The sequence below is a fragment of the Echinops telfairi genome, unplaced genomic scaffold (genome assembly GCF_000313985.2).
Source record: "Echinops telfairi isolate 266 unplaced genomic scaffold, ASM31398v2 ScPeMD7_7468;HRSCAF=8506_0, whole genome shotgun sequence".
NCBI lineage: Eukaryota > Metazoa > Chordata > Mammalia > Afrosoricida > Tenrecidae > Echinops > Echinops telfairi.
Window position 1 is genome coordinate 57,855,490 of NW_022111369.1, and position 13,723 is coordinate 57,869,212.

Sequence of the window (13,723 nt, forward strand, 5' to 3'; positions counted from 1 at the left end):
GCCTCCTCCATGTGCCCACCCAGCTAGTTTAGGGTTCCTTTTTTCCACTGCCTTTCTGCTTCCTAGGTAAGTTAGCCTGAGTTTTCTAGAGAAACAAAGCCAGTGATTATATATATATATGAAATCTAGGTGTAGCGGTAGAAGTTGAGATAGAGATAGAAATATAGAGATATGGATTATAGATGTTATTTTTTCTATTAAGTGCCATTGAGTCAGTCCTAACCCATCATGATTCTACAACAGAGCAAAACACTGCCCTGTCCTGCACCATCCTCACAATTGTTCCTATGTTTGAGCCCATTGTTGCAGCCACTGCATCAATCCATCTCATTGAGCACTGCCTCTTTTCCAGTGCTCCTTCTACTTGACCAAGCATGAGGGCCTTCTCCGGGGACTGGTCTCTCCTGACAACATATCCAAAACATTTATAATGAAGTCACACCCTTGCCTCTAAGGAGACATCTGGTCATTTTTCTCACAAGACACATCACTTTGTCTTTTTACTAGTCCAAGGTACTTTCAATATTCTTTTACAGCACCACAATTCAAATACATAAATTCTTATTTGGTCTTCCTTATTCAATGGCCAACTTTCACATGCATATTGTATTTTACAAAATACAATAGCTTGGGTCAGAGACACCTTTGTCTTCAAAGTAACATCATTACTTTTCAATACTTGAAAGAGGTTTTGTTCAACAGATTTACCCAGTGCAACAAGTCCTCTGATTTCTTGACTGCAGCTCCCATGAGCATGGATCCAAGCAGGACACTAGCCTTGACAACTTCAATCTTCTGTTATCTATTAGTCCTGTTGTGACGGTTTTGAGCTATGATCCATAGTGAAGGCTTCAATCTTTGATCTTCATCAGTAAGTGCTTCAAGTCCTCTTCACTTTCATCAAGCAGGGTGTATCATCTGCATATCTCAGGTTCTTAATAAATGTTCATTCAATTCTGCTGCCTCATTCTTCTGCATATAATCCAAATCAATAGACAAAGATATAGAGACATAGGAATTTATTTCAAGAAAATGGCTTGCATAGTTGTAGAATTGGGCACATCCAATCCAAGTTCCAAGAGTCAGATGTACAGCTGGAGGTGTCATCTAGCTCGCATAGTTGAAGGAGTTTGTCAACCTGAGATTGACAGGAGTATCAAAGGCTCTAGAGGGGGATGATGCTGAGGTCAACGTGTCAGGGTTGTGAATGGACACGGGGCTGAGTCTAAGGTTGGTAGGTGGGACAGCAGTCCATTGATGATTTCCACGGTGGGCAGGCAATAGGGAAGTGTTTTAGCTTAAGCCCACAGAACCAGAGGTCAATGAGCCAGATGCAAAACTCAGATGCAGTAAAAAAAGAATGCAAAATTTTCTACAAGATCAACTTACATGGAAAGTAGGCCGTACCCCTAGGGACATTTCTTTTCCATTGAATTTGAACTGTAATCTGCATAAAGGAGCTGTGTTCCACCCAAATCTTTTTACAAACTGCTGAGCCAGGCAGAGCAGATAGCAGTATGCTGTTTGTTTCCATATGTTATATCACATTAAGGAAATTATTAGAAATCAACTACCAAACCACTGAGAATCTTTGGTTTAACCAAGTTGGTACAAAACTTACTATCATGCCAATTTAGGTGCCATTAAACTGATTTGATGACACCTAACTACAACAACACATATACCCTGTCAGCGGATGTACCTACTAAGCTTGATGTCCTTGTCTAGAAATTGGTCACTGGGTAAATACGTCCAAACTACAAGAGATGAAGTCTTGGCATGTTCACTTGTAAGGAACATTCTGGTTGTACTTCTTTCAAGACAGATTTGTTTGTTCCTCTGGGAGTCTGAAGTGCTTTTAAAATTTGTCACCAACACAATTCCCACAATTATATGGTCTTCTTTATTTAATACCCAATTTTTACTTGCACCTGAGGCAATTGCAAATATCATCAGTTGGATTAGTTCTCAAATTCTATCCTTGTTCTACAAAACAGGTCTTGTGCAGCAGATTTGTCCAATGGAAATGGACTCTGTCAGTTTCTTAACTGCTGATTCCATGAGCTTTGTTTGTGGAGCGGATCTCATAAATTGGTTAAGAGCATTTGTGTTAACTTCAGTTCCATAGATACAAGGAACTAAATCCTTCCAATAACCAGAAGAAATTTGAGAGAAGACCTCGAACCCTTAATGAGAAGGAGAATTCAGGCTGTATGGCTGACTCTTTGATTTTAACCTTTTAATATCCTGAGTATTGCTGCAGTGGCTGCAGCAATGGGCTCAAACATAGGAACTGTTGTGAGGATGGAGCCGAACAAAGCAGTGTTTCATTCTGGCATGCATTAAGTCACTATACCCTGAGCAGCAGATGTTCCTACCATGGGCTCAGATTCCTAACCTCTAGATGGTAAAATAATAAATGGGTGCTTTGTAAACTGATATACTTCTGGTAATTTGTTATTTGTTTTCTAATGGAAATTTAATATAAATCCTATCGGCAATAACCGGAATCATTTGCTACCACAGTCTAACAAGAGAAATGTAGTTCTTGTTCTATATTTAAATAGTTTACAAACCTAAAAATTCCATATATTTGATTAATATGAGCAAAGGAGTAGAATAATCTTGCTATCAACCTTATTCTGCAGAAATAAATCATAATTTTTGTTGTTATTGTTGCTGAGAATATATACAGCGTACATTAACCAGCCAACATTTCTGTGTGGAACATTCAGTGGCATTGATTACACTCTTTGACTGCTTAGTGTCAGTGGATGATGAGATTCCAGCTTGGCTGAGATCAGCTCACAGCATTTAATCATCAGAGTCTAAAGTGTAATAATTACCATAATGAATAACAAGGTCAGTATACAATCAGGAGGTCTTGTACACAAAGTCTGTGATGATGGATAACCGAAGAGATTGTTTCTTGATTTGCATTAGGGGGAAAAACACACGCACAAACTTGAAACTGGTAAAGAGAAATTTAACTTCAGATGTCAGGTAGGGGAATTCTGGCCTCTTTTCCCTATTACTATATTTTATTCAGCATACTAATCTAGAGCACATCAGAAGTATATGCAGTAAGCTTACTTCTGATGCTGCTTAAAGGGGCTCTGGCAGAACCTTAGTGAAGTGTTTGGTTGCTAGCTGAAAGGTTAACAGTTCAACCCATGAGGACTGCTTCATGAGAAACATATAGGGCAATTTGCTTGAACAAATATTATAGTACTGGAAACCTTTCAAGGCAGTTTCGTTTTATTGTACAGAGTGTCTATGAACTGGAATCTACTTAACATAAAAAGGTTTTGATGTTGTTGTATTAAATAACCTAAAATTAATTTACTAAGTTATTTGTGTACTGGAAAAATATATACCATATTTTAGCTAAATCAGGGAATTATGTGGAATTAATACAAGAGAGGAAAGAAAAAAAATCACTATAATGATCATACAGATAGAGTAGTATGTAATTAAATAAATAGGCAATAAAATTTGTAACATGGGGGAATAAAATCTTATTTATTTATATGTTTATTTATTTAATAAACCATGTATGAACATCAACTATGGTCTAGGTGGTAAGGGTCAGTGGTAAGCACATAATTAGAAAAAAAAAGCCTGCATTATATTAGTCAGTTAGTACTGCTGTAAAAAAAATACTACAAATTAGGAGAACTCTGCTGTGATTAGTTACCATTGTGTTATCTCTGATGTCTGTACAACAGATTGAAACACTGCCTATTCCAGTACCATCTTCACAAATATAGTTCTATGTAAGGCCATTGTTGCAGCGATTATAACAATTCATCTCCGTGAGTGTCCTTCTCATTTTCACCGATGCTCCACCTTACCCAGCATGATGACCTTTCCAGGGTCTTCTCCCCGCTGACAAATTGTCCAAGGCAGGTGAGACACAGATGCCATACTCAGCTCGAAGAAGCAGCTGGAGGTGTTTACTCTAAGACCTAGCTGTTTGCTCTCCAGGCAGTTAACGTACTTTAATGGTCTTTTTCCATACCATACTAAGGATATATCAATTTTTCTTCAGTTTCCCTTATTTATTGTCCAAAGTTCACACATACATAAAATTATTTTTAAAAGAAACCAAACACTTACACTGAGTTCATTCTAATTCAGAGTGACCTGAATAGGACAGAATCTAACTTCTCCTGTGGGGTGAATGGCCAACCATTCAGTTAGCAGCTCAAGTTGAAACCCACTCTGCCACCAGGACAATTGAAAATGGCAGGATTCAGGCCAGGCGCACCTCAGGCCTTCTGCCCGTCTAGTCCAGTGTCTCGGGTCAGCTGCTCTCATGCAGAGGGAACAACTGGGGTAAGAGGATAATACCCTGTATGTGCTCCTTTCCTTGGTCCCTTGTTTTGTTTGCACAGCGTCTTCTTGGACTATGTGCAGCTTCACTATGAACGCAATGAAGGGTTCTGGAATTCCCGTTCTTCTCAATGTTATACATAGTTTGTTATAATCCACACCATCAACTGGCTTTGAATGATCATTAAAATATAAATCCACCCACTTTTTACATTTTGTACTTTCAGCCAAGGATCCAGCTGACTTTAGCAAAAGTATTCTTCTGCCAAGTCCTCTTCTGAATCCATTTTCAATTTTTGGCAGCTCCCTGTGGATGCCCACTACTTGCCTGTGGACACAGTTTACCAAACTATACTGGCTTGTGTGTTCCTGTGATCCTGGAAGCTATGTCACTGGTATTTCAAATACCAACAGGGTCACCCAAAATGAACAGGTTTCCGCTAAGTTTCCAGACTAAGAACAGACTATGAAGAGGACTCAGCTTCTCACTTCGGAGGAAGAAGCCACTGGAAATGTTCTGCATAGCTTCAAAGCGTGGTCACAGACTGAATGCCTAAACAAAGGAAGCAGAACATTGGCAGAGATAGTGCCAGAGGATGGGGCCAGCAGGCCCACAGACTATACATGACTGAAGAGGAGCTTAATTTTTAGAGGCGAGGTGATCATTGTGACATGAGTCGGGTAAAGCCTGTAGGAGCGGAGCCTTCGGGATCTTTATTTGCTGATGGGACATGACTCAAGGTAAAGAGAAAGAACTGCAAAATCTTATAATGATCAGAACTTGGAACGTTAGAATTACGAATTTAGAAACACTGGAAGCTGTCCAAATTGAAATGGAATGCAGGCATTAGTGGGCTGAAGTGGACCAGTATTCACCATTTGGAATAAGAAAATTACATGATTTACTATAATAACAAGAATAACACAATAAAGAGGAATAGCATGGCATTTATTGTCAGAAAGACCTGGCTGACTAAATTCAATGCTCTTTGTGATTGGATTATCTCTATCTGCCTTCAAGGAAACCCAATCAATACAACTATTATTCAACTTTATGTACCAACCACAAAGCTAGTGATGAAGAGATTGAGGAATTCTACTAACAATTTCAGTTGGAAATTGATCAAACATTCAATCAAGCTGCATTAATAGTTATTGGTGATTGATGCGAAGAAGTTAGAAATCAATAGGAAGAAACTGTAATTGGGAAATGATAGAGTTGAAGGTGAAGCTTTCGTGATAGGATTTCGCAAAACCAAAGTCTTGTTCATTGCAAATATCTTTTTCAACAACACAAAAAGCAACTATACACATGGACTTCCCCAGGTGAACTAAACATAAGTCAGATTGATTGCATTTGTTGGAAGACACGATAGAGAAGCTCATTATCAGTAGCTACATGCAGACCAGATTGTGGAGCGGATGATCAATTGCTCATATGTAAGTTCAGGATAAAGCTGAAGAAAATTGAAAGAAGTCCATAAGAGACAAAATGTGCCCTTGAGTATATCCCATCTGAACTTCAAGAACATCTCAAGAAGATATTTGACATATTGAACACTAATGACAGAAGACCCCATGAGCTGTGGGAGTCAAGATCATCATTCAGGCACAAACCCAAAGGTCATTACAAAGACAGGGAAACAGAAAAGATCAAAGTGGATGCCAGTAGAGACTCTGAAACTTCCTGCTAATTATAGAGTAGCTAAAGCAAATGGAATAAATAATGAAGCCAAAGCGCTGAATAGAAAGTTTCCAAAGGCAGCAAGAGGACACAAAGGCAAATTTTATAATGAAATGTCCAAAGACGTAGAATTAGAAAACCAAAATGGGAAGAAAAACACACTCAGTACATCTGCAGCTGAAAAAAAAAATCCAGCCTCAACTTGCAATCATGAAAAATTCATAGGCAATCTTTGGTGGATTATTCTTGGCAAAATTTTACTTCCATGTGATATTAATCATATTGTTCAAAACTGTGCTCATCTCTCTCAGTCACCTTTCTGTGGAATGTGCAAAAATATGCATCTCTTCTTTTTTTCTTTAAAGACAAGATAGTGCTTTTTCAGCTTGTTGAAAACATTCAATCAGTAGTCTATCAATTCCAGAAACCTTTCATGTTGATAATGCATTCAGTGTAGCTTGGATATCTTCCATCGACACCATGGTCCTTGATCATACGATACCTGTTGACATGATTTAATGCCCACCAGTTATTTTTGGTACAGTAAATCTGTGTATTTTTTCCTTCTTTTTTTGATGCCTCCTTCATTTTGTCTATTGTTGTTAAGTGCCATGAATTGGTTCTGACCTGTTCCAAGTCTATCAGAAGAACAAATCAGTGCTTGGTCATTCATCATTCTCAATCTATTGAAGCCTTTTGTTACATCCAATTTGTCTCGAGGGATTTCCTCTCTTTCACTGCCCTTCCACTTTACCATGGTGTCCTCTTTCAAGGGTTGGCCTCTCCCGATAACATGACAAATAGAGGACTGGAGACAAAATCTAGTTCTTTTCATTTTTAAGGAGCATTTTAGCTGTACTTTTTCCATGACAAATTTAATTGTTCACCTGGGACTGCATGGTACTTTCAACATTCTTACCCAACAGTGTAATAGAAATCTATCAATTCTTCTGCAGTTTTCTCTGTCCATTGCCCATTTTTCATATTCACATGAAGTAATCAGAAATGTCATGTCTTGGGTAAGGCTCCTTTAATCTTTCTTCCATTAGCTTTAACTACTCTAGGATTAAGAGCAAGTTTCAAAGTGTCTTCTTGAATCCGCATTGATGTTTTCTTTTTCATGTCTTTTTAATGACCATTTGTTTCTTCATGTATGATGATGCTCTTGATGTCATCCCACAGCTCATCGGGTATTCTGTCATTATGGTTCAATGAGTCAAATCTCTTTTTTAGACATTCTCTACATTCAAGTGGGATATAGTCAAGTTCATATTTTGGCACTCATGGACTTATTTTAATTTACTTCAGTTTCATTCTGAATTTGCATATGAGAGCTGGTGATCTGTTTCACAGTCTATCTCTAGCCTGGCTTTGGATGAAGATATTGGCCTATATTTTCTCTTCCCAGACATGTTGTAAAAGTTGATTCATTTGTAGTCCACCTAGAAAAATCCATGTGTATGGTTTGTGTTGTTGAAAATATTATTTGCAATGAGGAATTCATTGGTCTTGAAATATTGTATTATGTTATCTTTAGATTCATTTCTATCACCAGTCTTATTTTCCAACTACTGTTGCTTCCTCTTTGTTCATAACTGCTGCATTCCATTCCACTGCCATTAATTATCATTGCATATTATTGACTGTGTGCTTGATCCATTTCAGACTGGTGAATTTGGTAGCATTCGATTTGTTGATTAGTTTTTGTTGGATGTCTAACTTCAGTGGCTGATGCTTAAATGTGAGTGATAGTTGTAGTCACTGAAATTCCTTGAAGGAGTGTAGATATCATCCTATCATAGCACTGCATTGCGTTATAGATTATAAAATGTTCTCTTTTCATGATGAAAGTGAAACTATCTTGAACTTGTAATTCCTGGCATAGTAAACCATATGATTGTCTGAGTCCATTTCAATAATCATTTTATTTCATTTTTCATGAGTTCTGATATCCTAGACTCATACTTTATAGACCTCATATTTTGATTATGAATGAATGCTTTAAGATGTTTGTTTTCATTTTGAGATGTACTTCATCAAAAAATAAAGGTCCTGAAAGCTTTAACTCCTTTATGTCATCATGGTTGACTCTATTTGAGAAGAACCTATTATAAGTTTATTCCAGTATAAGGGCCTTCCAATCTGAGGTGCTCATTTTCCAGTATAAAAACTGAGTTTTCCATTGATATTCATTTTCTCAGTGGCTAATCCCTCAGAAGTCAGTAGCCTTGTCACTATATCTCACAATGTTCCATTGTTCCTGACAAGCCTTTCAGTGGCTAATTCCTAAGAAGTAGAAGGTTAATTCCTTCTTCATAGTCTCTTCTTAGTCTGTAAATTCTGACTGAACCTGTTCTCCTTATGTGATAATTCTGGTATTTAAGTACCAATGACATAACTTCCAACATCATAGCAATGTTCAGGCCACCACAGTAAAACAAATTAATAGAGAAGTGGTGACTATAAAAATCCTTCAATATTAGAACTTGAGAATTGAATTTTCTTCTTCTTCCATTCTTTCTACTTCTTTGATGTGTTGTGGTTTATATTTTGGGCTATAAAAAGTCAGTGTTTCAATTCCACCAGTTGTACATTGGGAGAACAATGAAGCTGTCTTTATGAATAATGATTTAAAGTCTCAGAAACTTTGAGTAGGCTAACCATGAGTCAAAATCTACTTGACAATTGAGATTATCTTTTGCAGTCCTATCTCAGTCTAAAGGGTGTAAATAGAGTTATATTGAAAATATGGATAAGAGAATATTGATGGAGTGTTGAAAAAGTAGACATCTAACTAAACCTAAACAGACATTTTAGGATTTGTTCATTTTTATGTAAAATGCATGATCCATGAGACTCTTACCATTGGCTTTCACATAATCAGCAGGTCCATTCAGAAATAAGGGTGATTATTCCTCGGGTCTGTGACATAAACTTTATGTTGAATCCATAAAGGGCCTCTATTCCTCAGAAACAAATAAAGAGGTCCTGATCAAGATAGCATTTTTCATTGTAAACAATTCAGTGTAAAAATTATATTTCATCTTCTCTCAGCAGACAATGCAATTGTTGTCAGAGGAAATCAAGAAAAAGCAAAATGTGCTTGTCATACATAAGGTTGTGTGAAAAAATTCCCCAAGTAGCTGTTTGCTAAAGGCGATGCTTTATAGTTTTAATTATAACAGTGCTGGAAAATCATGGAATGTATATAGAAATTCATTTTCTTCATTTATTTTTAGCCCTTAGGAATAATACTCTAAACAAATGCACTTGAAATCTGAATCAGGGATTTATTTCACACCAGTATTTACTTATTCTTAGTAAAATAGACTCCCTTCCAGCAACATGTCATCATGTATATTATTTTGTCAAGCCAGAGTTTTAATTTTCTTAACTGACATATATTCTATATCTCCAAATGTTTATTTTTCTGCTACTCATTATTGAATAATTTAATAATGATTTGTTTAAAACATGAACTCCAGATCACTGAGAAAATCCTTGGTAAAAATGTAATTCAATAATTACTATTTCTATTTTAAAAATCCATATAAATGAACAGAAAACACATATATAGAAAAACAGTTCTTTCTTTAAGCAAAAGTCTCATCATTTCTGAGAACTGAATATCCACTATTTTGTTAAAACCAAACTCCAAACTCATTTCTGTCAAGTTGACACCGACTCACGGTGACCCTAAAAGACAGGGTAGAAATGTACCTGTGGATTTCAGAGTCTGTAACTCTATATGGGAGTAGAAAGTCCCATCTTTCTCTCAGGGAAAGGCAGGTGGTTTCAAACTGAAGACATTCTGGATCAGAGTGGGACCACTAAAGTTTTACTAATGCAATTTATAAGAGAATATTAGGCTGATGGAATTTATTTTATCACCTCTGATCATCATATTTATTTGGAAATAGAACAATCTCATTGTTTTAGGCATGATTCTCTAGAGAATCAAAACCAGGTCACTTATGAATATAGATATATATATTTGTGCAACAAGAAGGAATACAACAGCTAATTAGTCCACACAGCAGTACACAGGGCTCAGTTCAACTCACTTTCATGAAACAGTTAATATACTGAAGGGTCTTCAAGTCATGTAGCCCCACAGCAGAAGACATGGTGGGGTAGCAACAGCAAGAAGATGAGAAATTGAGGCGTAGCAGAGGCCAATAGTGTGGGAGCATAATGATACAGGTACCCATGGAGCCTCAAACTCTAGCGATGCATGGCAAGACTACAGGATCTAAGGATAGGCTCAGGCTACAGGTTGTGCAGCACACAGTTGAGGCAGATGACTAGTTCAAGCAGCAGCTTGCTAGTCTGATCAGTAAGGAGAGGAAGAAGCCAGCCTTAGAAAGCCATTTTTCTCAGTAGCCCTCCAATCAAGCTGCAACCTGATTAAGCACCACCCACATTTTCCTACAGGAGCCTAGTTGGAACAATAAACCTAACTATCATACCTATTATTCTATATTAGATTTTCAATCATCCCAACTTCAAGTCAAGATGTAGTTGTGGAAGAAATAAAAATGTTGTTTCTGTTGTTATTGCCATACATGTTTACTCATGGAGACCTCATATCAGAGAATAGAACTGTAATCCCGATGAAACGCATTCTTTGATCTCTTGACTGCTGCTTTCCTGAATATTTGTTGTGGAACCAAGCAAGATTAAATCCTTAATTTCATCTCTGTTTTCTCTGTTTATCATGCTGCTATTAGTCCAATTGTGAGGATTTTGGTTTTCTTTATATTGTACTAGTGTCAAAATATGCCTAATTTCAGAATTAATGACCAAGATCAGCCCCAAGAGATGGAAATCAAACAAACCACCACCTGCCAAACTTCATACTAATTCTGACGTTAGTCCTCCTTCATACTGCACTCCCTACTTCTCTTTTGGGATCAATAATCTCTTGCATTGGCCACAGAATTTGCAGATGATGCTTAGAATTAGATGGTTTAGTAATAAGGTACAATTTAGGCATGGGGAGTAACAGATTAAAATTCAGGTTTAGGAAGCATGTATTCAAGTCTCCTATCTTCAGTACAAGGCAGCTTTTTAAACTGCTCTGGACTATGCAGATTCTCTGTTCCTCCCCCCCTTCCTCCTCCTCCTAATCCTTCAACTCCTGCTTTTTCTACTCCTTTCTTCTCTCCCCTCCTCCTTCTCCTTCTCCTTCCTCCGCCTCCACTTCCTTCTCCTTCCTTCTTTCTCTCTCTCTTTGCTTTATCTTTTTCCAGGCCTCTGCAAGGTAGGTCTCTTTTAGACCACTGAAAAAAGGCTCCACTTGGTCCTATGGTGGGTCACCACCAACTTGGCCATGGAGTCTTCGGGGCCTTGCCACCACTCTTTTAGGAGATTCCTTACCTGCCCTCTCTCTGATTCTTTTCTTCGGCCTACTTCATGTCTCAAAAAACTGCTGTGGGGACAGCTGCATTTATAGCACATTCCTTGTCAATGCAAGTCTTAATATGTGTGCTCTTTGGAGCCATATGTAGTTTACGTCACTTTTATGTTTTTATCTTTCCAACTACAGTATAAGCAATGTGAATGCAGAGACTTAGCATCTGTATATCTGTATAAAACATTCTCATAGTGCATATGTTTTCTTCCCCCCAAAAGGTGAAAATTGACTATTTTTTTAGAAATAAATTTTAGGATTATTGATCAAAGTCTTCTTAGTAATTAAATTTACATTCAAAGGATTGAAAAACTTTGGTATTTATTTCTTACAAATAACAGAAAGAGTACAAAATTATTAGTTTGTGAGCTATGTTTAAATTTATACTTGGGGAACTAAGTTAATTTAGAAAATGTTGATAACAATTTGACTTTGAGTTCAATTAGTTCTTAACCTTGGTCTAAGGGTGATAAGAGCAGTAACATGAAGATACAGGACGGTAGATTCTGCATGTCTTGTTAGTTCAGTGAATTCTGAAGATACCAATAGGAAAAAAGGCTTAACTAAATCAACAATTCGACCCTTTGTTGAACTGGGCATACCATATCTCTTTACAGTGTTAATGTACACACTGTAGAATTTCTTGGCATTATATTGAGAATTGTTATTACTAGTGGCTCTATGAACAGGGATTAAAAATAACAATCGCTATTGTGTGCCCTCAAGTTGATTCAGAGTAGAACTGTGGGAAAGGTTTCCTACATTAGACTATAATACCTTTTAAACCTGTGGAAAAGCAAGAAGTTACTCTGAGGGCTAAAGTGTGCTTTCCCCACCCCATGCCATTTTTAAGCGCTTTCTATGCATGTGAAAATTGGACATTGAATATTGAAGACTGAAGAAGAATTGATGTATTTGAATTACGTTGCTGGAAATGAATGTTTAAAGAACCATGAATTTCCACCAAAAAAACCCTCCAGGAAATCTATCTTGGAAGATGTATAGTCATAATGCTGCTTAGAAGCAAGGAAGGCAAGACTTCATCTCCCATAGTTTGGACATGTAATTGGGAAAAAGACATCGTGCTTGATAAAGTAGAGGGGTAACTAAAAAGAGGACCTTTGATGAGATGGATTGTCACAGTGGCTGCTACAGTGGGCTCAACCACAGCAATGATTGTGTGGATGGTGCAGAACTGGGCAGTGGCGTGGTGTCCTATTGAGTGGAGCCAACTCGAGGACACTTAACAACAGCTATCGTGTATAAGGGAGTGGATGGCCAGATTTGTCCTCCTGCAGAGGCTGGTGGGATCAAAGCAGAGCACTCTCTGCTAAGAACTGAGCAATTACCCAGAGTCCCAGATTCCTGTCCTTAAACAGAATATGCATGTTTACCACATCAAAGTACTCCACACAAGCGCACAGTGTATTTCAGACCATTGTTATCAATAAATTAAAATAATGCATTAAAAGTTTTTTTAAAATCACAACATAGTTATTATTTCTCATCAGCGACTGAAGGTCATGAAAGCATTATTCCTTCATTTATGGTGCGATTCCTAAATATGGCATTTCTATCAATGTCTCTGTAACACCTACCACATGAGTAGATGGAACCATGTGACTAGGTGTGTGGAACACTAATAAAGAAGTTTGGTCAGTTTTCGTTTTCATTCCACTGGATATAAGAGATCTTTCTCAGTAGCAGGAAGAGAGAAAGCTCCCAGGAAGAAGAGACACCGGTGGAGTGCATTTGAAATCCTTACCTGAATTAGGGAGGCACCGAAATCATGCCACAGAGAGACCAGTGAGTGGGGGCAAGGAGATCGTGGGGCAGAGTAGAGGAGCAGCGCGGAAACTATGAGGCTGTAAGCAGAGTAGGATATGGACTTCCTGGCCCACAGATGGAGGCAAAGGCCAAGGGATCCTACATTTGGCTGCTATCAGAGGAGAGGTAGTTCTCTCGACCCATGACTGCAATATTACAGTTTTATGATCTTGATTTGTGGTGACATGTTAACTTCTGTAATAAACTCCCAATAATATGTGTATTACCTATGAGTTCTGCAGACTGTTGCAACCAATGAGCTAACTGAGAAGGAAAAGAAATTGCCATGGGAAGAATGGTTGCTATCAGAATAGGTTAAAGGATAGAGACATGTCAGACCTATGCATTACATGGCCTTTGGTCTATGAGGAGTTGGATTCTCCTTCCTTGCATAGCCAGAAGGGGCTCAGACATGACCTCTAAGTGGTTTAGTCAATGTAATGAAAGTCACCTTGACTTTGAGG